Below are 25,405 nucleotides of genomic sequence, written 5' to 3' on the forward strand. Positions count from 1 at the left end.
GGGGTTCATCCTAATGGGGAAGACAACTAGCAAACAACATGTTCAAACAAGATACATACAGGTGATAATTGGGAGGTAATCTCAGAGGAAAAGCACTAAGACTGAGGAGTCCTGGGAATGGCTTCTTGCAGAAAGTGGGATTTTAGTTGAGCCTTGAAGGAAGCCAGAGAAACCAGGAGGTTTGTGAAGAGACCAGACAGTAAGTGAGAAGGCCAGGAGTCTGAAGATAGAGATTTGTTTATGAGGTCAGCATCACTAGATTTCAGAGCACCTGGAGTGGGGAGTGAGGTATAAGAAGGCTGGAAAGGGATCAGATTATAAAGACCTTTACAAGCTAACAGATCCTGAGGGATCATGACATGATCAGACCTGAGCTTGAAGATCACTTTGACAAGGGAAGGAGAGGAGAAGAGTCGGGTATTTAACTTCAGGTTTCTCACCTTTAAAATGATGAGGCTGGATTGTAAAAGTTTCTCTTAGAAGCAGAAGTCCATTTGACTTGAAGAAGTAGGTTTTTTTAGGGGGAAGAAGGGGGCAATCGGGATTAGGTGACTTGACCAGAGTCACACAGCTAGTCTGAGGTCAGATATGAACTCAGGTCCTCCTGACTCCACAGCCAGTGCTCTATCCACCCAAATGCCCCTAAGGAACAGATTCTGAGAATCTACCTAAGTACACTGGAAAGTGAGTACAGTAAAATTCTTAGAAATACATGTTTTTATTTTTAGTGTTCTGCTTTCTCAATTTAGTTTTCAATAGAAATTTTGGGGTGTCAGAAAAATCAGAATTATAATAAAGAGGTATTTTAGAAATTTCTCCAGAATACTGAAATTAATACTAATTCATTAGTAATGAAGATTTGGTAGAGTAATTTTATTTCCAGTACAAAATGACTACAAAGAGACACTATGTGTACTCCATATTTTAATCACACTCAAGTGATACTTAAAAAAAAAAAGTTACAGTCCATGTTGAAGATCTTATTTTATTCCATCTCTGATCATATGTTCCTATTTTCACCAAGGCTCATGTGCTAAGGATGATTAGTCTGGAAAAGAGAAGACAGAAGCACAACTTGATGGTGGTCTTCATGTATCTGCCATGTTGCTCTATAGATAAGGAAATTAGCCATCCTCTACTTAGTCCCAGAGGACAGATCCAAGAAGAAATGGTAGGAAGTGAAAATAAGTACATTTGGGCTCAATATAAACTTTCTAACAGAGCTTCCTAAAATTGGAATGGACTACAATGAGAAGTATTTTCCTAGCAACAGAGGTCTTCAAGGATAGCTAATAGCCACATGTCAGGGATATCAAAAATGAATTTCTTGTTCAGGTACAAGTTGGACTAGGAAATCCCTAAGGTGCTTCCCATCACTCAATCCTATGAGGCTGCTACTGCATGATCCAAAAGCTAGCCATAAATGGAGGACGCTCCCTTGCTTGGCAGGTGAGTTCTCTGTCACTGGATGTATTCAAACAGAAGCAAGATGGCTACCTTTCGGTATCTTTTTCAGAATCTTACTTTAGGTGAGGGACTGCCCTAAATGATCACCATGTTCCTTATCAACCCTAACTGCCATGTTCTTTGTCAACTCTGATTCTCTAGGTTTCTTACAAAGAGCATTTTCAAAACTGTAATTGTATCATAAAAGATATAAGAAGAAAAGAGAAAAAATATAAGAAAGAGGAAATATAAAGAAAAGATTTTGCTACTAGTTCTAAATCTAATCATTTTGTAAACTATACAAAAAAGTAGATATTAAAAATCAAAAAAGATTAAAAAATTAATATTTTATATATCTATATTACCAACATTATACTTTGGTCTGCATGGCCTCCCTCCACTTAGGGGAAATGATTCTCAGCCACAATCATTATTATCTACAAGAAAATTAAGAGCAATACAGCATAGTAGCTACAGTGACTGACCTGGAGTCAGGAAACCATAGAGTTAAAGCCCACCTGTAACATTTATTAGCCATGGGACTTTGGGCATGACATTCAACAGCTATCTCTGTGCCTCAGCTTCCACATCTATAAAACAGTGGTAACAACACCCATTAGTACTGACCTTACACACGGTTGTTGTGAACTTTACAATATGTGTAAAGAACTATACCTCTTTTAGCACTAATAAATATGAATTATTACAATAATTTTTAAAATCTGAGTATAAAGTAGGTATCCCTTTTCTGATTAAGACCCTATTGCCTGAAAAGCAGAAAAAAAATGACAGTTGTTTGAGAAACACTGAAAAAAGCAATTCTTCAGAGCAATGAGTCCTTACTCAAGTCAAAGATGGCAGAAATATCTGCTTCCCAGCATCTAATTTGTATATGGCTGACATGAAGAACTGCAAATTAATTTCTGATATCCTACCACTTAGAAATGTTGGGTGACTAGGAAAAAATTGGGTACTTGTGGTTTGGCTGGCAGAATTGTGTATTATGTCTTTTCGCCATAGAGGTGAGACATTTCACCCCTTGAAGTGCAGCAGTAATGTTGGTGAAAACCAGATTCCCAAGTCCAGAACTCTGAGAAAGAAGACTCCTTAGACACAGGTAACAGAAAGGCCTCAAATATCTTCCCTGTCACCTACAGCTAGGAAGAGAAAATTAGAAAAAACTTGCTGAACCACTCTGGAGAATAATTTGGAACTATGCTCAAAGGGCCATAAAACCGTGCATAGCAATACCACTATTAGGTCTATATCCCAAAAAGATTAAAAAGAAGGGGAAAGACCTTATTGTACAAAAATATTTACAACAGCTCTTTTGTGGTGGCTAAGAATTAGAAATCGAGAGGATGCCTTTCAGAAACCAGCCAAAAATGAACCAGGAAAAGCTGTGATATTCCCAGGCTTAGTGCTTCTGCCACTGCCTTTGGCAACCCAGGAGAGAAGAGGTCCAATGGCAGCAACCAGAAAAGAAATGGAGAGTCTCAGAAGATACACTGGTGGCACAGGCAGGAGCTAGGACGTAGAATAGTAGGAGCGTATTCCTTTTGTGGGGTTACCCCTAGTGTCCTTTGAGTTATAATAGTAAAAACAGCTAGCATTTATATAGTATTTTAAGGTTGGCTAAGTGTTCTAAAAATATTATCTTATCTTATTCTCACAATAATGAGAGGAAGGTGCTATTATTCTTCTTATTTTACATATGAAGGAAATGAAGCAACAGAAGTAAAGGGACTTGCTCAGGGTCACACAGGCTCAGGCTAAATGAACTCTGGGCTTCCTCATTCCAAGTCCAGTGCTCTATTCATCAGATTACTTAACTGCAGCAGTACATCATCCCTTTCCGGGAATTGCTGCCCAAACCCACTCCCACCCTCAAACTTGACAACCTAAATGCTGGCTGAGTGTCCTAAAGAAAGGAGGAAAGTATCAAATTCATGGGTCATATTAGTAACTTGATCAATGAATCAACATGGTGCAGTGGATAAGAGCACCAGGAGTGGAGTCAGGAAGACTCATCTTCCTGAGTTCAAATCCTGCTGTCATGTACTAGCTGTGTGACCCTGGGCAAGTCACTTCACCTTGTCTGCCTCAGTTTCCTCACTTGTAAAATGAGCTGGAGGAAGAAATGGCAAACCACTCCACTATGATTTGCCAAGAAAACCCCAAATGAGATCATGTAGAGTCAAACAAAACAGAAACACAACCCAACAAAAATTGTTCCAGGCACTCTGCTAGGAACTGGAAATAAAAGTAATGGAAAAATTTTCATTCTCAAGGACTTATCATCAATTAATTACACAGTGAATGGAAGAAGTATAAAGGTCAAGAAAAGGAAGAAGAAGCAAAAAGAAGAAGAAGAAAAAGAAGGCATATCTGTATAATGCTTTAAATTTTGCAAAGCACTTGACAAACATGATCCATGCGATGCTACAATAACCATATGAAGTAGATCCCAACAGGTTTCATCATTCCCATTTCACAAATGAGGAAACTGATGTTCAGAAAGGATAAATGATTTGCTCACAGGCCTGTAGTTTTACTCCAAGTTGCAGAGAAGGTATCTGTCTGTACTACTCGAGGGAGTTTTCTTCCCCTGGCAATTCCTTAGGTCAAAAAAATCATAAGTCCAGTCCGTATCCACAGCATATAAAACAAGGCCAGATGAAAAAGTATTGCTCAACAAAAGAAAACAAAGAGATTGGGGAGGGGAGAAGAAGCCAGTGATTTGCATTACTGGTCTCTTTTCAATAAGCTAAAGCCAAATGAGATGACAGCAGCATCAACCTCAGTACAGACTTCATTTGAGGATGACAGAAGTTAACTTCTAACATTTTCTATACCTGCCAGCCCCCTGGTCAAGCCCTGCAGCCTCAGCTCCCCTCACAATTGTTAACACTATAAAAGTACCCTAGAGATTCACAGAAAATTGGAGATGGATGGGACCTTAAGAGACCAAGTCCAAAATCATTATTTTACATGTGAAGTAACTATGTTCCAGCAAAGTAAACTGAACTTTCTTGAGATCGTAAAGCAAGCCCGAATCTCTTTAGGGGTTTTGTATTTCCACATAAACATGTTTATTTTGCCGCTGTCCTCAGCACTACCGAAGAAGGAAATATACATCAACTCTTCAAAATAAAACAGACATAATCACATATTTGGTCATTTGAAAGATCCAACTAGCTAGATTTAATATTAGAAATTCTAAGAGCTTTATAAAAGATAGAAAAATATACATCCCTATTCTTGTTTTGTTCTAAAGAAGGACTAGAAGATTTTAACACAACTAGTGACATAACTTCCTCAGGAGAATAAGGTAAAAAAGAGATGACATTGCCAGTGGATTCAACCATAAAATGATGGCATTACATCAAAACTAAGTAATAATTCACAGTGGATTTTCTTCTGCATCTTCTTTTCATACAAATACAAGACAGTTACATTGTTAAAGCTAAGAAAATAGTGGCAAAGATACAGTAGGTGTAAAATTTAGATCAAATAAAATAAAAATACATGATATATCAATCAACCCAATAGTACAAGATGTTTAGCTCAGCTTTAATGGCCGATTGTTGAGAAAAATTACTATGCTTCTATTAATAAATTATTTCATCCCATTTATAAAGGAAAAGGAAATTTGAAGCCCACTTCCAATGGCCAACAAAGACAGCTTAAATTTGATGATATTCTCTAATAAATATGGTCAAAGAACATCACGAGATCATAGTTATCTTGCAGCACAACATAAAGCCTAGTTTCCTTACAGCATAATTATCCATGTAAAGAATGAAAAGAGAAGCTAAATCATAAAAATTGGAATTACTGAAGAGTTTTTCAGAGAAAAACTTTTAGCTTCATGATTTTTCTTAAAATCTTGTACCATCACTCATCATTGAATAAAAGTTAAGTCCTTAATTATTGAGATAACCTTCATCTCTTTACCAGGATAACATATAATTTGTTCAGCCATCCCACAACTGATGGGCACCTACTTTGTTCCCAATTCTTTGCGGCAACAAAAATTGCTACTCTAAAGATTTTTGCAGGTTCTCAGCTCTTCACCCATGCCAGGTACCAGCATCCACTGCTGCATCCATATCACTGAGACAGGATGGTACATATCAGAGTCAATGTGTACTGGGTACCTGGTGATCAGGGCTGCATTTGCCTCAGGCAGAGAGGATGTTGTGGTCATCAATGACCCTTCCGTTGGCCTCAACTATATGGTTAAAATGTTTCAATATAATTCTACTCATGGCATGTTCAATACACCACCAAGGATAATTAGAAAAAACGAATGATAAATGGAAAAGCCATTACTATCCTCTAGTAATAGGATCCCAAATGGGGAGATGCTAGAGCTCAGTATGGAAGAGCCCTTTGGAGGGAGGGGGCATTCTCCCTTGGAAAAGGCTGGGGCTCATGTGAAGGGAGGAGATAAGCAGATCATCATTTCTGCTCCTTCTGCTGATGTTCCTATGTTCATTATGGGAATGAACCATGAGACACACAATAATCGTCTTAAGACTGTCAGTATGAATTCAACTGCTTGGCTCTCTCTGCCCCACACCCCAACCATTCCTAACAATATTGGCACTGTAGAATATAGTGAAATATAGTTGGGCCATAAGATTAAAGGAATAGATTCACAGAAATCTGGGATGATTTTTATGATCTAATACAGAGTTAAGTGAGTAGAATTAGAACTGTTTATATAATGTCTATAACATTGTAAAGAAAATGACTTTGAAAGACTTCAGGACTTTGGTGAGTGCCATGACCAGTCATAATTCTTGGTGATTGATGGAGCATGCATGCCTTCTCCCTCTTGGCAGAGAGGTGACAGGTTACAGGTACAGAAGAGGACGTATATTTTTAGACATGGATAATGTATGAATTGGTGTTAATTTACTGTAATTACTTGTTACAAGGAAAAGCTTTTATTTTGGGAGTAGAAAGTTGAGGGTAGCATACAGTGGTAATTCAGATATTAATAATGATGCAAAGAAAGAAGAAAACTATCTTTAGAAAATAAAAAAAAATTATCCAGAGAAGCAGAAGGAAGTTTGGAAGACAGACATGACAACTGTGTGGCACTGTCCTGTTAGTTTTAACTTAAATGTAAAAAACCAAAGTTATATGTAATAGAGGGATGATTTCTTATGCCATCCTTCACAAAATATGTGTCAATTAGAGGTTAAGTTAATTCATTAAACAAAATAAAAATAAGTTTGGAGGCACTGAGGAGACAAAAAGGCATGAATTCACACATTACAGTCATGTTCTTCATTTTAAATGACTATAAGACAATAAATCTTACTACCCTTAAGAACAACTTTTTTTGTAAAACACTGACAAACCAGAAGGAGATTTCTGAAACATTACTAAGTCTACTTTAAAATATGGGAAGTTTTTTTTTTAAGCCCTTTTGGAAACTTTGAGATTGGAACTTGGTTATAAAAGGGAGAGAATTATATTCAGGGCACTGGGGAATTATGAGATCCTAATTTACTGCAAGAATAAGCAGATTCATACCATTTAAAAAAAACATACTTTAATTATGTTTACATATGTAATATTAAAGATTAAAAAAAAATCTATATCTGTCTTTAAGGAAGTATCACAATGGGGAATGAGATGGAAGAAAAAGAAAAAAAGGAGAGAAAGAAGAAGCTCTATGCCTAAGGATCTTAAGCATCCCTCAAGATTATGGTCCTCTCTAGCTCCTTATTTTTTCTTTCTATGTCTCAGGTTAACAGCTTAATAGCCACTCCCAAGGCAGATGGCTCCTAAATTTCCAGCCCTGGCCTATACCCCTGAGGTCCACCCCCACATTTATGCCAGCTGACACCTTCACCCAAAGGTCTAACTCCCAAAACCTCCTTTTCCTAACTTTCCTATTTCTGTTCATAGCCAAATTCTCTCAGCAGTTCAGGCAGGAAAACTTGCAGTCACAGAATCTTAGTCAGAGGACCTGAGTCAGAGTCCTATTTGTATCTCCCTAGAAGCCCATTTCCAATCAGCAACCAAGTGCTGCGGCCTGATGCTCTCTCCACACTACATCTGGTCTCTGCCTCTTCCTTTCACTCCCACCTCAAAGCAAGTCTTTCTTACCTGTCACCTGGACTATACAATAATGGCTCTGCCTCCCGTTTCTCCCCTTGTCCCTTCATTTATGATGCTGCCAGAGAAAGCCCTTCATAATCAGGGACACCTTACTCCCTTCCATGTACTCTAATCCCACCGGTGTCTCCTTGCTATTCCTCACACAAAACACTCCATATCCCCACTGCAAATATCTTGACCATGTCCCAGACCTCTTACTCTGCTCAATCTCATTGCAGGATCTTACATTCAACTACAATGGGTCCCTGGCCAAGCTCCACTTAATGGCTCTATTTTAGGCCCTCCTGGCTTCAAGTGAATTTAGAGGGAATGTCAAAGGGAACTGTTTCTCTTTGGAACAGCAACCTTGAGGGTCTTCCCCTCCTAGTTTGATTTTTGTTTTGTTTTCTTCTTAATTAGAGGGGCCAACCCTTAACTCACTTCTTAAATAGGTGAGGCCTATTCCCTGAATGGCCATTACCTCATTTTAAGTGGATACCTGAAAAGGCCTTAGACTAAAAGGGCAAAGGTCTCCTATTGCATCCTGGGCCATCTCTAGTCATCCTGATGAATATCTGGTCACTGGATCCAGATGGCTCAGGAGGAGAAAGTGAGGCTGGTGATCTTGCACAGCCCTCCCTTACTTAAAACAAAGTCAAGTGCAAGTCATGTCATCATCTCCCTGATGTCATGGCCTTCTTAGGAAACGAAGCACAAACACAACAACCTCATTGCAGGCTCTTAGCTTCCCTGGTTTCCTTCAAGTCTCAACAAAAATTTCCTCTTCTAGAGAAGTCTGTCCTGGTTGGCCTTAATCACAGTACCTTATTAGGATATCATCTCCAATTTATCTTGTGTATACCACATTTCTGGGTGTGTTTGCACAGAGTTCCCCCAGTGAACACTTTGAGAACAGTTGTGGTCTTCTGTCTCCTTCCTTATCTCCAGCACTAAGGTCAGTGCTTGGCACAGGGTGGAGCTTAATAAATATTTGCTGACTGGATGACTAAAACTGATACTGTTGATCTACCATTCAAAAACCTTCCCTGCCTTGTTAGTACCAATCAATGCAATGGATTTTTTTCTTCCTCATTCTCAATTTCTCCACAATATCTGATCCCATTCTCCTTGCTGATGCTCTCTACTTTATTTTTGAGGGGTTTTTTTGTTACCTCCTGATATTTTTTCTTTAAATTAACTTTAAATTAGTTTCCACATTCATTCTATAAGCTTTTCTCTGCCTCCCTCCTCTTCCCCATCCCCAAGACAGCACGCAACATGATAAAGGCTCTACATATATATTCTTATTAAACATATTTTCACATTAGATACCCTGTACTTTAAAAGCTGATGTAACATATATGTACACAAACACGTATATGTACGTGTGCACAAACATACATATAACACATACCTACTCCTAGAAAAAGGTACAAGTCAACAGAAAGGATAATGAAGTAAAATCAAAATCACCAAAGTTGACAAGGGGGAAAGATGAGGAAGCATAGTAAATACTGTTCACTTTCAGGTCCTCCACATACCTTTGTAGTGAATTTCCAGCAATTTTTCATCAATAAAACTTACCGTTCTGTTCATGCAGGACTTTTGTCTTTCACAGGGGAGATGATGAAAACATGACTAAAACTTTCTTCAGGTCAAAAGCAGTTAATAAAAGAGTTATACTTCTTACTCAAGAAAATTCTATGCCACAAATCAAAGTCTTACTTTGAGAATATTTATAATTGTACAGTCCTGAAAAAAATGCTACTACAGGACTTTCAGAGTTCAAGAATAAGGAGGAAGTAGGAAGCTGAGAGAAAGCCAAGGAGGGTAAAACAAGGCATGGCAAAGGATAGTCAAGTAGTGAGACTGAGCAAGATAAATGAGAGGAGAAAATCTGGCGATTCTTTTAATTTAAAAGAAAAAAAATGTAGCAACCCTCAGTCTCTTTTTTTTCAATTTTATTTAGGCTTTTTTTTATATTCAAACTTAATTTAAGCACTAATGCTAAATAGGGAAAAATCTTAAGGTGCTTAAGTGGATACTATTATTAGGAATCCTTAGACTGGAGTGGTCTTGCTTGTTCTCTACCTACAGTTTAATGGAAATGCTAACCATTCTGTATTATGCAGCCCTTCTGCTGACATACACTTTACAAATGTTTACTCCATTCCAAATATTAAATCAGATGTGGTATTTTTAGCAAGACTTTTCAGGAAATCGAGCTCTCTTCCTCTAGTTTCAAGATATTTGTGTCAGTAAAACTCTTTAGTCCCTTATCCAAGTCATTAGGCCACAGTACTGAAGCCAGTCAGTCAACAAGCATTCGTTAAAGCCATACTATGTGCAAAGCACTGTGCTAAGTTCTGGGGATAAAATGAGGGCATGAAACAGTTCCTGTCTCAAAGAGTTCACAGTCTAATGCAAAAGACGACACGCAGACAGCTATGTACAAAAAAGATACATACGTGGTAAATTGGAGATAATCTCAGAGGGTCAAAAACTGTGAACACTAACTATCTCTCATCTGCTAACAAGGAGAGGATCAGCATGTGAGAAATGCTTCATCTAAAAAGAATAATAATTCTCAGAATTGTTTTTGGGTTGAGATACTATGACATGCTAGAAAGGATCTGGACTATGTTCCCATCTCGGTCACTAACTAACTGTAGGACACAGGCAAGTCACAAGCTCCGGAAACCTTGCTAATCTTCACTGTAAATTAAAGGGGTTTTACTAAATGGCAACAGCTCATATCTGTGACGATTTATCGCTTATGACATGCTTTCCTGACAACAGATCTCTTGAAGGTCCCTTAGAGGCTTAAAATTCCATTACACTCTATAAGATTATTTGCAGTTCTGGACAGTTTAAAAGGATGGTTTTGTCTGCTGACATCTTATCCTCTCTAACTCATTCAATCAACAAGTATTTATTAAACTAATAAATTCCAGGAACTATACCAGGCATGAGGGAAATACGCAGAATGAAACAAACCTTATTCTCAAAAAGCTTACATTCTAGAGTAGAGACAACAGGACATCCGTCTCTAAGTATCTACGTAATAAGCATAATGAGACTAAACACAAATAAACACAAAGCAGTTGAACATAAGGTATCAGAGGAGGGATCTAGTGAGAGAACTGATCAGGAAAGGTTGCATGTGTTCAAGGTGGCACCTGAGCTGTTTCTTGAAGGAAGAGTGAGATTTTGTGAAGCAAAGATGAGGAGAGAGTGCATTCCAGATGTGAAAAATAGCCTGGCAGGAACACCCTGGAAGACCAGGAGATGAAATATTAAGAGAAACAAAATGGCCAATATGACTGGATTTCAGAGGGTGGCAGGAGAACAAATATACCATGAAACACAAAAAAAGGATGATGGCAAAGCTGTGAGAGGTCTTTGAAATCAAAATAATATTAATATAAAGGCAATAGGGAGCGATTGCTGTTTATCCAGCAGGAGAGTGACAGTCTGCCCTGCACTACAAGAAAATCATGCAGAGCAATCTTGCCAACGATCCTCAAAGGAAGAAGGAAGGGAATAAACATTTGCTGAGTGCATACTATATGCCAGGCACTGTGTTAAGAGCTTTATAAAGAATATCCTATTTCATCCTCACAACAAGTCTGAAAGGCAGGTACTATTATTATCCCCATTATACAGCTGAAGCAACTGGGGCAAACAGCTATTAAGTGACTTGCCCAGGGTCACACAGCTAGTAAGGGTCTGAGACTGGATTTAAACTCAGGGCTTCCTGACTCCAGACCTAGTTCTCTAGACACTATAACACCCAGCTACCTCATCAATAAGATATGGCAATAATCTAGACAAGAGGACTTGAATTTAGGTGGTAGCTGTATGAGTGATGGGAAGGGCAAAGTTGGAACTGGCAAGATTTGGAAGCTGAATGAATACATGGAGTAAAGAAGAGTGAGAAGTTCTCGATAATGTCAAAGTCATCACCAATGATGCTTATTTTTTAAAACACTAGGCTTCCTGCTCCTGAATTTATTTTATATTCTTATTTGACCATAATCCCAATATTACAGGAAAGGGAAGTGACAATTTATACATTTGGCCGGAGTAAAAGTATTACCACAACTTACATGAGGGTCTGGCCAAAGCTACCACCATATTGCTACAACATTCAGTTGAATCACTTTTAGTCATTTTACTTACACCAACCTGAATGTTCTCCTACTCTGGATACTTACCTAATTATCAATGACCTTCTGAAAATAATGGCACCCAGAAATGAATACAATACATCATATGTGATTTGACCAGGACAGAGTACAATGAAGCTTACTGCCTATTCCTGGAAGCAATATAAATCTTAATGAAACCCAAGATTACATTAATTTAACTTTCCTGACTGTCATGTCACACTGTTGGCTCATACTAAGTCTGTAGACCATTAAAATGCTTAAACTTTCAGCATAAACATTTCCAAATATAAAATTTTGTAATTTACTATTTTTCTAAAAGTTCAGGTCCTTCTAAATGTTTTCTCAAATCAAACATTTATTAAGTAGCTACTATATGCAATGTACCTTGCCTACTATATGCATCACACTGGGGATATATCTAAGAGCCCACATCCCTCCACCATTTGAGCCTATGGCAAATTTTCTGGCTGAAAATAACAGGGACAAGGATTCATATGAGACTTGTATGTAAAAAACATTAAGAAAGTGTTGGGATTGGAAGCTCAGTTCCGTGTGGACAGTCTCGGGTGGGTAAAGGTGGGAGCTTCTAAATCTTAGAGCTCTCACGAGACCCCCCCAGGAAACGGCAGGGAATAGAGGTGAACCGAGCTATCTCGAGTAATTCCGCCTCTTCCCGTGAGAAACGTGATGGGAGAGAGATCTCCCCGCCCTCGAGATTGTCCCGGATCTGGGCACACCTAGTTACCTAACAGCACGGTATTCAGATGCAAACTATGCGGCTGAAGGTTAAGTAGGATTGAGGAAGCCTGAAAGCTCTCTTAGCACGTGAGGAGCCAAGAGGACAGTAGGCTCCGCTTTTCTTCTTTCCTCTCTCCCCTCCCCCTCTCTCCCCGCTTGTACTTCTACTTCCAATCCCTTAAGATCCTAGCCTCCTTAGGAAATCTCCCCCTCTTCCTCCTAAGGAAGACCCCCCTGCACTTGTAACCGAGACCCTGAAATAAAGCTCAACCCTTGTTCAACTCTGGAACGTCCTTTCTCTCATATGAGCATCCGGTTTTGGCCAACCGAAGACCTCGGAGGTGAGGTAAGAAGACTCGGGTAGCCCACACAGGCCTCTAGGCCTGGCAAGAAAGTAATCTGCATAGACAATAAACTTATACAGATTAAGGATGAGTCTCAGTGTCTTGTTTCTCAGATGCCCATTTGCACATAAACAAAAGGAATTTGAGTTTAACAGCTGGGGAGCTCTGAACCCCAGAGCTATTTTGTGATTACTGGGCAAATGGGTATTGCCTGATTACAGCTAATGCGGCAGAGATGATAATTTCATCAAAATATTAGGTAAACACTGTGAGCTAGAATGTGGATTCTCTCTAAGGGAATTCAGCCCTGAAGCAGGAAGGAATGGTCTAAGACCTCAGACCTGAGTGAGAGAGAAGCCATATTTCTGTGCGTTGTTATGGGCTTCCTGAAAGGTACAAACATCTAATGCATCAGCCACAGGTACAGAATGGGTGAAGCTGCTGCCAATCTCAGGCTAAGAATCTTTGCCCTTTCTGAAAGTAGGTAGTGAAGAGGTCCAGTCCAAGAAAGGGCAGGTCTGGCCTCTCAGGGCGCAGAGAGGCAGGGGCAGCAGGTCTGGCCCAGGAATGGAGGTCAGCAGTGAAGAAACCCAGCTCAGTCAACAACACGGTCACCTGGTCTAACCCTGACACCACAGAAAACTCTGTAGGACAAATCTCCCCCAAATTAAAAACACAGCAAAGATCAACCACGGTTAAGAGTTGTTTTGCCCATGTGTATTCCCTATAAATGTGCCTCACTACCAGGATATTTTAAATTTGTGGTCACTTTCTATGCAATGATGCCCTGTGAGCTGCTGGAAGAGAAAGTTCAAGCATGATTTCGTAATTATTCCTGCTTTGGTTTCTGACTGTTTTTTTGCTAAAAGCTAATTTAATCAGCCAGCTGATTTGTTAATGGAAAGTACATCAGGGAGGCTCAAGAACTACAGTATTACTAGGAATGTTTCTGGCCTTGGAGAAATCCCTTAACAACAAAGGGCTTGGTATCCTCATTTAGGAAATGAGAGAGTTGAAACAGACCTTTAAAGTCCCTTCTTTGAGAAATACAAATCAAAACAACTCTGAGGTCCCACATCACACCTATCAAATTGACTAACACGACAAAACAGGAAAATGATAAATGTTGGAGAAGATGTGGGAAAATTGTAACACAAATACATTGTTTGTTGGTGGAGTTGTAAAATTCAACCATTCTGGAGAACTACGCATGAAGAGCTACAGAACTGCATACCCTTTGACCCAGCAATACCACTTCCAGGTCTGTATCCCAAAGAGATCATACAAATGGAAAAAGAACCCACATGTATAAAAATATTTACAGCAGCTCTTTTTTGTGGTAGCAAAGAACTGGAAATCGAGGAGATGCCCATCAACTGGGGAAAGGCTGAACAAGTTGTTGTATATGAAGGTAATGGAATACCATTGTGCTATAAGAAATGATGAGCAGGTAGACTCCCAAAAAACTTGGAAAGACTTGCATGGACTGACGCTTAGTGAAGTGAACAAAATCAGAAGAATATAGTACATGGTAACAGCAACATTATGAGATGACCAGCTTTGGTAGACTTAGCTCTTTTCAGCAATGCAAGGATCTAAGACAATTTCAGAAAGACTCATAAGGGAAAATGCCATCCACACCCAGAGAAAGGACTAGATAGTCTGAATGTGGAACAAAGTATGCTATTTTCTCTCTCTTTTTTTTGTTTTTTCGTTCTTGATTTTTTTTCCTTTTGGTTCTGATTCTTCTTTACCACATGATCAATGTACAAATATGTTTAATATAACTGTATATGTATCAAATTACATGCCATGTTGGGGAGGGGAGAAAAAAGGGAAGAGGAAAAATTTAGAACTCCAAATCTGATAAAAGTGAATGCTGAACACTAAAAATTAATAAAAATTTTAAGAAATAAAATACTGAATGTGAAAGAAAAATAAAGCCCTTTCTTTGAGGTCCTATGGCAGAGTGGATTGAGAACAGCCTCTGGAGTCTGCACATCGTTCAAATACTGCCTCTGGTAACAAACTGAAACTCAAAATCTTATGGAAGTGAAAGTTGAAAACTAAAAATAATTAATTAAAAATATATTGCAGTCTCCCAACTGAAGGGGAAAACTTCAACATTTACATGCACAAACAATAACAACAAACAGCATTTATATAGCACTTTCACACAGGCAGCACACTTTACAAATGTCTTAACAACTAGGAAGTATTTGCTATTACTATTATCATTATTACCATTCGAAACTGAGGCCTACAAAAGCTGTGCCTGTGATCATATAGCTAACACGTGTCTGAGGCCAAATCTGAACTTGAGGTTTCCTGACGCCAGGTTCAGGGCTCTAACCACTGTGCAACACAGCCAGTATATTACTTGGATATTCTGGGAAAAGTCATTTAACTCCCATTTCTAAAATGAAAGAATCTAAGGTCCCATCCTGTTCAAATTCTAGGATCCTTTGATCCTGCTATCTAATAATAACAATATTAGCATTAATATAGCACTCATCATGTGTCAGGCACTATGCTAAGTACTTTACAATTATTATCTCATCTGACCCTGGCTATCTCTATGATCCTCTCCTATCTCAAGGGTAGAATGCCTCCAAGGCTAATTATCAAATGGAGTAAGGGAGGGCAGGGGTGGGCAATAGAAGCTGGGAGACAGGAAGACCCGAGTTCAAATGCAGCCTCAGGTACCTACAAGCTGCTTGTTGCTGAGCAAGTCATTTAACCTCTGCTTCAGTTTTCTCATCTATAAAATGAAGGCAATAACAGCATATACCTCACACAGTTATTGTAAGGATCACATAAGATAACATAAGTTGAAAAATCACACAATTTCCTTATCTAAAAAATGGTGGGGGTGGAATAGATGATCTCTAAGGGCCTCTTTCAATTTTAAAATCTTCTGATCAAAGAACAGCTAGGAGGGAAAAAGTCATAGGATTGCTGAACACAAGAAGAATGTGACACAGAAATTATTACTAATCAAGAAGGCAAAGGTGATGACTACATTTCTTTTCTGAAAACTGGCCAAGGCAAAACTCATTTTCTGATGTCCACAAGGGATCTGGAAAAATAGAGAGCAAAACAGGCAACTAGCCAGAAACAGGGAATGTTATGGGGAAGGGAAAATGCCTAGCAGTAGTAACTCTTTGAAGTTTAACTCCTACCTTTATCACAAAGCCAATTAACAACTATACAGCAGACAATATTCCTCTAATGGCAAAGAGCACTTTTATGATGGGTAAAATGACCTAAATTTGACACCAGCATGAAAAGGAAATATAAAATAAACCCACAAAAGTTCAGTATGGGTTTTGAATAGGATCATTTAAAATACATACATGTTGAACAGAATACTACGTATATTTTCTGCTACCTTTATGCCAAAGGTGTCAGGTGTGCAGAATACTGTTGTCTCATGGTTTCTCCCATGGGTTCTAATTCTTCTTTACAACAAGACTAATGTGAAAATGGGTTCAATACGAATGCATATGGAGAGGCTATATAAAAATTACATGCCATCTTGGGGTGGGAAAGTGGAGAGATGGGGAGAAAATTTGCAACTCAAAATCTGATGGAAGTGAATTTAAAAAAATATTGTTGTTTCCCAACTGAAGGGGAAAACTTCAACATTTACATGAACAAAATATAACCATATTTAAGCCATGAAAGAAAAAAAGCATTAAAATTAAACTACCTTCAAGTATGGATAACCCTTTCAAATATACTGCACAAAACATATAAGGTAGCAATATTAATGTCACTGAAAATAAAGCTTATGGAGACATTTTCTGGAATATATGTAATAAATTATGTATGCAACGTTATGTTGTGAGGACTGTAACAAGAGACTAGGTTTGGTTAGGTTTTTTGGGTTTGTTTTGCTTTCTAACAGAGGCCTTACATTAGTAAATTCATTTAAAAGAATAAAAGGGTAATAAGTCTATGAATCAATTCTACACATGGGGCTTTCCAAAATCAACACATAATATTCAACCCTGAATGTTCGACAAATAGTTCTTGCTTATTATGCTGCATGTTTAATGGCCAAGTCAGAAAAACCACTTGGCACCCTAGTCAGATGACTCTGGAATGCATTTATTTCTCAGTGCTGTTCTCCTCTTCATGTGTTTCCCTTTAATTAAAAAAGAAAAAAAAAAAGCCTCTTTCAAGGGCAAAAGAGACACTTCATATTGGAGGCATCCCTTTTCAAAAGCCTCACAACCCAAGCAGGATCTTTAACCTTGCACTGAATATTTTTTTTAACAGAAATACACTGAAGAAGCCTTCTGACATTAAGAATAATGAAACAAAATTTGGTTCAAATTCATCCTGGGCACCTTATTCCATGTAATTTAGTTACTAAAACATCAGGATCTATCTCAATTCTAAGGCAGGTCCATGATGAAGCTGAAGTGCAACAGGTCTGGTGTTGATTGATGATGATGCCCAAAATGCCAGTGGTCACCAACAAACTGTGCGTGCATTGTGAATACCACCTCATAGCAATAATTTACTTTGAAGTGCAAAACTCTAAATTACCGAAGAAGGTATCAGAAATTTTTTAAATAACTTTTTCAAAATGAACTACTGTTATCACTTTAAAAGGACATAATTATATTTTATCTTGAAGAGCAGACGATGTATGTTTCATCCTTCAAACTTCTGGCTTTAGCTCCATCAAGTCCATAATCAATTCCATAAGCATGTATTAAACATTTCTTATGTATCAGGCTCCTGCTCTAGGATGGAGAGCAAAGAGAGGTCCGTCATTTGTTCTTTGTCTTTTGGCAGTCTGGTGAAGCCTATCTTGTAAGAATACTAGTTGTTACATACATTCATAAGTGAAGGAAATGCCAAATTTCCATCAGTGGGAGTGAATATAAAGATGCACTTTTTTCTATTTACAGCGATATCTATAACAATCACTGATCTAGAGAGATAAAGATAAAAACATAAATAGCCCTCTACTCAAGAAGATTACATTCTAAACAGGTCTACATATAAGAAAATACAGAACATATTGCAAGTAAATATAAAGTAATCTGAGTGACCACAGAAATCATTTACAAATAGGGAAGTAATGAAAAGGCCTCTGGTGAGAGACAGCACTGGGACATGCTTTGAATGGAGGTAGGGAAAACGCTATATTCCAATGAATTTTCTACGGTTAGAGAAGGAATTAGAGCTACTAAATTCAATAATTTTGCCTTTAGAAATGAAATACATTTTTGTATGAAAATTGAAAGGTAAACTTGAAGATTTTATGATACTAACTTAGGATTTTACGTGCAACCCAGAAAAATGTGTTTTCTTGTGAACAGAATTTTTTTTACAGAATGCTAGATTTACATTCTTTAGAACTTGCACCACTTTCCCTTTCCCCTCCCAACACACACACACACACACACACACACAGACACACACACACACACACACACACAGACACACACACACACACACACACACACACACACACACACACACACCCATCAGTTCCAATGAGGTTGAAACAAAGGTCACAGTATGACTGAAGTTAGCACAAGATCAGACCTTAACAGACTGCCTCATGAATTTAACATGGCTGTTTTGTATTTTTAAAAATGAATGATAAGCACAATGGAAAGGAGGAAGTTTGAGAGAACATACAATGTGACAGAGAAAGATCAGGGGCTCAAGGACTCAGGACCTCAGTTCATATGTTTGCTCAGTGTGATCTGGGACAGGTCATGTCACCTGTCTGGGGCTCAGTTTCCTTTCCTTCAAAATGAGAAGCTGAACTAGACAGATGCCCTCTAGGTCCCTTCTCACTCTAGATCTATTCTCCTTGGATCCTAGGTAAATATTAAAGACTAGGTTTGGTTGTCTCGTCAAATATTCTTCAACTACCAGAGGAATGCCAATGATCCCCTGCAGAAGAACGGAACACAGGTCCAAATCACACTTCTAAATGGGAGGAGGGAGGATTTCTCTTCCAAGAGACCTGGAAAACAACAGAGTAAGAAGAAACAGTAGAGACCAGACCACTCCCTCAAATATGCCAGTGAAGACAGAAAATGAGCAACAGACCAAATGATGATTGAGAAACTCAAGGAAATGGCATGGCAAGTTCATTCTTCCAGGCCAAGACACAGGCAAAAGTGTGGGTAGTGCACTAGGGCCAGTAACTATGGATGAAGTAAGGATCAGCAACAGGAGCGAGAGTGGACAGAAGAGCACCTGCAGATAGAACCCTGCTGTGCCCAGGAGGAGGAGTCCAGATTCAGCCCACAACCCATGGTAGAGGCCTGTAGTTGAGTAGTCATTACAGGAAGTATGAACCAAGGGCAAGCCTACAGTTCCCAGTAAACCCCAGGGCAGAATCATAGATTCAGGTTCAAGACTGAGGGTACCCAGGCAAGGAGTTCAACTGAGGGCGTGGTTATAGTTTTATAGAGTTTTCCAGCTACCTAGAAGGGTTAAAACTTTCTACTGGAGCACCAAGATTCCAGAAAATGGAGACAACAGTGTTGGGACTGGAGTTAGGAAATCCTGACTTAAAACCAGCCTCAGATAGTTACTGTGTGACTCTGGGCAAATCACTAAAACTCTGTTTACCTCAGTTCCCTCATCTGTAAAATGGAAATCACAGTAACACCAATCTCAGAGGGTTATAGTGAGGACCAAATGAGATCACCGTAAAGGTCTTAGCACAGACAGTGCCTGTAAGTGCACATAGTAAGCACTATATGGGAATGTTAGCAACTGTTGTTGTGAGAGAGCACGATCGCACAGAGACCTAACTCCAGAAGTGTGTAAAGTCTGGCCTAAACACAAAGTTGCCATTCAAGAAGAAAAGCTCTACTAATAAGCACACAGAAGAACATTCAATAACAAAGAAGTATTTGGAGGCAGAAACATCAAAATGACAGGCAAAATTTACTAGATTAAGAGACTCCCTGAATTGGAATGGATAAAACAGAAGTTAAAAACTCCATGAGACCATTAAATAAATTATATTAAAACAAAAAAATGAATAAATGTTAAGAATTGATTTTTCTGAATAAGCCCATAAAATAGATAATGATTAATTTGAATTTTTAAAAAAGAAAACCAAATAATCAGCATCAAAATTTAAAAGGAGAATTCAGAGCAAATGAAGAAGTAATGGGATTATTGGCAATTATTCTGACCATATGCCAATAAAACTTAAAATGATTATAACTTTAAAAAACTGAAAATATCCAAATTAACGGATTAAGAAATAATTTATATGACCCAATCTCAGAAGTATAGACTGAATAAACCACAAATGAACTCCCATCTAAAGAACAATTAATTCTAACAGCACATAAACAATTTACCAAAAAAGGGAAAAAAGGGTATCCTATCAAACTCCTACTAAGACACAAATATGGTCTTGATACCTAAAACAAAGGAAACATAAAATAAAAAAAAACACTGACCAATAACCCTAGTGAATATTGATGCAGTAAAATACTAGCAAAGAGCCCACAGCAACATATTGTTAAGATTATGTATTATATTATGTACCAGGTTGAATTCATACCAGAAATAAATGCAGGATGAATGTAATATTGAGAAAACTCTTTATGAATATACAGAAATAAATAACTGAGGAACTAACTGCTCATTGTTAGGTTGTGCAATATAATAAAAATGACAATACCACCTAAATTATTGTACTTATTTGGAGCCATACAAACCAAACAACGAAAGGATCAACTTACAGAGAAAGTAAAAATTCATAAAATCCATCCAGAGAAATGAAAGGTTTTTAAAAGCTCAAAAGAAATAACGAAAAATAGTGGAAAGGAAGGGGACCTAGCAGTACTAGTACCAGACTTCAAAATATACTATAAAACAGTAATGATCAAAGCTACTTGGTACTGATTTTTTTAAAAAGCAGGCTGATACTATAAATAAACTAGGAAAGGAAAGAATAGTTTATCTGTCAGATTTATGGAGAATGGAGGGATCTGTGACCAAACAACAGACAGAGAACATTATGATATGCAAAATGGATAATTTTGATTACATTAAATTGAAAAGTTTTTGCACAATGTCAATGCAACCAAGATTAAGAGGGAAGCAGAAAATGGGGAAAGAATTTTTACAACTAGTATCTCTGATAAAGGCTTCATTTCTAAAATATATAAAGAACTGAGTCAAATTTACAAAAAATTTTCAAAATTTACCAAAAAAAATCCCCAACTGATAAATGGAAAAAGGACATGAACAGGCAGTTTTCAGAGGAAGAAATTAAAGCTATCTAATCTAAGAGAGATGCAAATCAAAACAACTCTGAGGCAACCACATCATACCTATCAGACTGGCTAACATGACAAAAAAGGAAGATGATAAATGTTAGAGAAGATGTGAGAAAGCTGGAACGCTAATTTATTGTTGGTGGGGCTGAGAGTTGATCCAATTATTCTGGAGAGCAATTTGGAACTATGCCCAAAGGGCTACAAAAATGTGCATACCCCTTTGACCCAGCAATACCGCTTCTAGGGCTGTATCCCAAAGAGATCATAAAAATGGGAAAGGATCCCACATGTACAAAAGTATTTATAGCAGCTCCTTTCGGTGGCCAAAAGCTGGAAGTCAAGGAGATGCCCCTCAATTGGAGAATGGCTGAACAAGTTGTGGTATATGAATATAATAGAATACTATTGTGCTATAAGAAATGATGAGGAGGCAGACTTTGAGAAAACCTGGAAAGACTTACATAAACTGATGCTGAATGAAATGAGCAGAACCAGGAGAACATTAAATACAGTAACAGCAACAGTGTGTGAGGCTTGTTTTTGATACACTTAGCCATTCTCAGCAATGCAAGGACCTAAAACATTTCCAAAGGACTCATGATGGGAAATGTCATCCACATCTAGAGAAAGAACTATGGAGTCAGAATGCAGAACGAGCAGACTATTTTCTTTTTTTGTTATGTTTCCTTGTATTTTGTTTTGTTTTTCTCATGGTTTCTCCCATTCATTATAACTCTTCTATGCAACATGTGAACGTATGTGTAGAGCCCAATTGTGACCTAATAATTAACACCAAGAAAACACAGGTGCTCCATCAGCCACCACCACACCATCCATACGTGGAACCATTAGTTACAAAAAATGGAGAAGTTTTGAATGCTGTGGATAAGTTCACTTACCTTGGTAGTGTGCTTTCCAGGGATGTACACACCGACAGTGAGGTTGATGCACGCATTGCCAAAGCTAGCTCAGTGTTTAGGTGGCTCCAAAGAAAGGTTTGGGAGAGAAGAGGTGTTAGACTGACTACCAAACTGAAGGTCTACAGAGCCATTATGCTGACCTCATTGTTATATGCTTGTGAAACATGCAGAGTCTACCAGCGCCATGCCAGGAAACCGAATCGCTTCCACTTGAACTGTCTTAGGAAGATTCTGAGGGTCACCTAGCAGGATAAGGTACCAGACACTGAAGTCCTTGCTCCAGCTGAACTGCCAAGTATTCAAAGTATGCTTCAGAGAGTGCAATTCTGATGGGCTGGCCACATCGTTTGAATGCAAAATGTATGCTGGCCAAAAACACTATTTTATGGAGGACTTGCATGGGGCAGGCGATCACATGGTAGCCAGAAGAAATGATACAGGACACTTTCAAGGTCTCTCAAGAACTTTGGATTTGACTGTGTAATATGGGAGATACTGGCACAGGACTGCTCAGCATGGCGTGCCCACATAAGAAAAGGTGTTGCGCTCTTTGAGCAAAGCCAGAATTGAGATAGCACAAAGTAAATGCAGGATGCACAAATTTGGGATATTCACCCCAAATATTCACACAGACTATCTGTATCCAACCTGTGGTAGAGCATTCCAAGCTCATATTGGTCTTATCAGCCACAGTTGGACACACCAAAATTTTACTTTATCACAGTGACATCATTTTGGTCCTCTCTGAAGATGAAGGACAACAATCACGTTTAGAGCCCATACAAGACTGCATGCTGTCTTAGGGAGGGAGGGGGAAGGGAGTGGAAGAAAATTTAAAACTTATGGAAATGAATGCTGAATAAATTAAATAAATTAATAAACTTGAAAAATAATTAAAAATAAAGCAGCTGAGTAGTGGAACAAATTAGATGTACAGAATACAGAAGCAAATGAGCATAGCAGCCTACTGTTTGATATACATAAAGATCACATCTCCTAGGAAAAGCATGTACTATTTGACAAACACTGTTGAGAAAACTGGAAAGTAATCTGGCAGAAATTAGGCGTAGAGCAACATTTTATCAAATTTCAAGACAAGCTCTAAATGATACATGACTTAAACACAACAGTGGCTCTCAGAAGCACAATAAAGGAACAGAAGAAACTGCCTCTCAGATCAATGAAAGAGGAACTATTCAGGACCAAACAAGGGATGCGAAAAATCCCAGATCACAAAATGGACAGTTTTGGTTACTTAAGATTCAAAAAGATTTCTAAAAATAAAATCAAAGTAGCTAAACAAAAGAAACACAGATATCTGGGGAAAACTTTTTGTAGCCAGTTGCTTTTCTCATTTCTAAGATATACAAGGAACTGATTCAAATTTCTAGTAACAAGAACCATTCCCCAACAGATAAAATGTCAAAGAATATAAACAGGGAATTTTCAAAGGCAGTGTTTCAGGCTACCAACAGCAATATGAAAAAAATGTTCCAAATTACTAATAATTTTTAAAATATAAATTAAAGCAAACATGAGGTAACATCACACTGGTAGGTATAAGCTCCCCCACCTCCAAAAACAAGACATGTAGGAGTAGACATGGGAAAACCAGATACTCAAATGCATAGCTGCTGGGAGCTGCGAACATGATGAAAAACAATTTGAAGTATGCAACAAAAGGTGCCAACTGTGCACACCCTTTGATTCAGCAATTGCGCTACCAAGCTTGTGGCCTAAGGAGAATTTTTTTTTTTTAATAAGAAAAGGGTTAAAGTATACAAAAATATTTGTAACAGCTCATTTTGTGGTGGCAAAGAAATGTCAACTGAAATCGTGCTTATCAACTGGAGAATGGATGGACAAATTATGGTTTATGAAAGGAATGAAATATATTTGTCCTATAAGAAATGATGAAAGGGATGGTTTCTAAGAAACCTGATAAGATTTGCTTGAACTCATGAAGGATGAAATGATCAGAACCAGAAGAATAATTTATACAACAATAACAATATAAAAGAAAACAATTTCTGATCACATATAATGACCACTAACCACAATTCCTGAGGAGCAGTGATGCTGTCCATCTCCTAACAGAGATATGGATTCAAAATGCAGAAAAGGGCACACATTTCTGGACACAGACAATCTGGGGATTTGTTTTGTTTTACTATGCAAATTTGTCACAAAGTTTTTTCTTTTTTTTCCAAAGGGAGGGAGGTTGATAGGGGAGAGATGAGAGCAGCGACTAAAGGCACGATTCCCACGAAATGAAATGAGAACATTTGGCAGATTATAAGGAAGTACAAACAAAAAGAGGGATTTTGAAAGTTATGTATGTCTTACCTACCAAAAAAAAAAAGCAAACTCTACAAAACAAAGCAAGGGTTCCTAACCTGGGGTCTATAAAATTATTTTTAAAATATTTTGTAACTGTATTTAAATATAATAGTTTTCTTTATAATACTATTTGTTTTATTTTAGGCATTTAAAAACATAATTCTGAGAACAGGCTCATAGAATTCTCCAGAATGCAGGAGTCCATGACACAAGAAAGTTCTTAAGAACCCATATAATAGATTTACAGTTTCAAGTACAATCCTCTCCCTCTGTTCCACATTTATAAGTATAGCAATGAACATTTTATTTGATGTTTTAAGTTCAAAATAAAAATAAAATAAAATGAAAAAAGTGTTCAATTTCTTTTCTTGGAGTAATCAAAGTTAGTGTCTGTCTCTCAGCACTTGGGGCTAATGCTGAAACTCTGTACCACTCATCTGGCATTAAAACAACAATATAAGATTTAAAATGTAAACAAGAATTAAACAAGTAAAATCAATCACAACTTTAGGCCTGGGAAACATCTTGGCAATCGAGTCCAAATCTCCTTCTAGAAAGAAAGAAAATGAGGCTGAGGAATTTAAAATCGCTCACCCAAGGGAGCACAGATTGATGGGGCACATCGACACTGTCCTGAACTAACCCTTCATGGGCCCCAAATAAAGTACAAGATAAATTAAACCTTTCATGCTCTTAAACGGTCTGAAATACACGTTTCTGCTAAACAACACACTGTTTCATACTTCTGCACGATCTAAAGCAATGCTAACATAGTTGCTATCATGATAACTAATCAATTATTTGAAGGCCATCAAGTGAATGGGGCATCAGGCTTGTTTTACTGGACCCAAGAAAGTCATAATGGATGAAAGCTGCCAATAAATGCATTTGTGATCAATATAAAGGGGAAGTCTGAACAATCAAACCTGATCCAAGATGGGATCCAGCTACCTTCAAAGTGCTTCCTATCACTATATCTCTCCACAGAATGACCAATATTTGCTGAGGAGAATGTGTAGAGAATAACCATTCACTAGGGA

The 25,405-nt window shown here is 38.0% G+C and overlaps 1 protein-coding gene across 8 annotated transcripts in view; it reads right to left on the minus strand.

The window, feature by feature from the left end:
• RABGAP1L (RAB GTPase activating protein 1 like) overlaps positions 1-25,405 on the minus strand; it is a 686,444-nt gene that overhangs the window by 518,052 nt on the left and 142,987 nt on the right. The gene's annotated exons all lie outside the window — the stretch shown is intronic.

This window comes from Notamacropus eugenii, chromosome 2 (genome assembly GCF_028372415.1).
Source record: "Notamacropus eugenii isolate mMacEug1 chromosome 2, mMacEug1.pri_v2, whole genome shotgun sequence".
Classification (NCBI taxonomy): Eukaryota; Metazoa; Chordata; class Mammalia; order Diprotodontia; family Macropodidae; genus Notamacropus; species Notamacropus eugenii.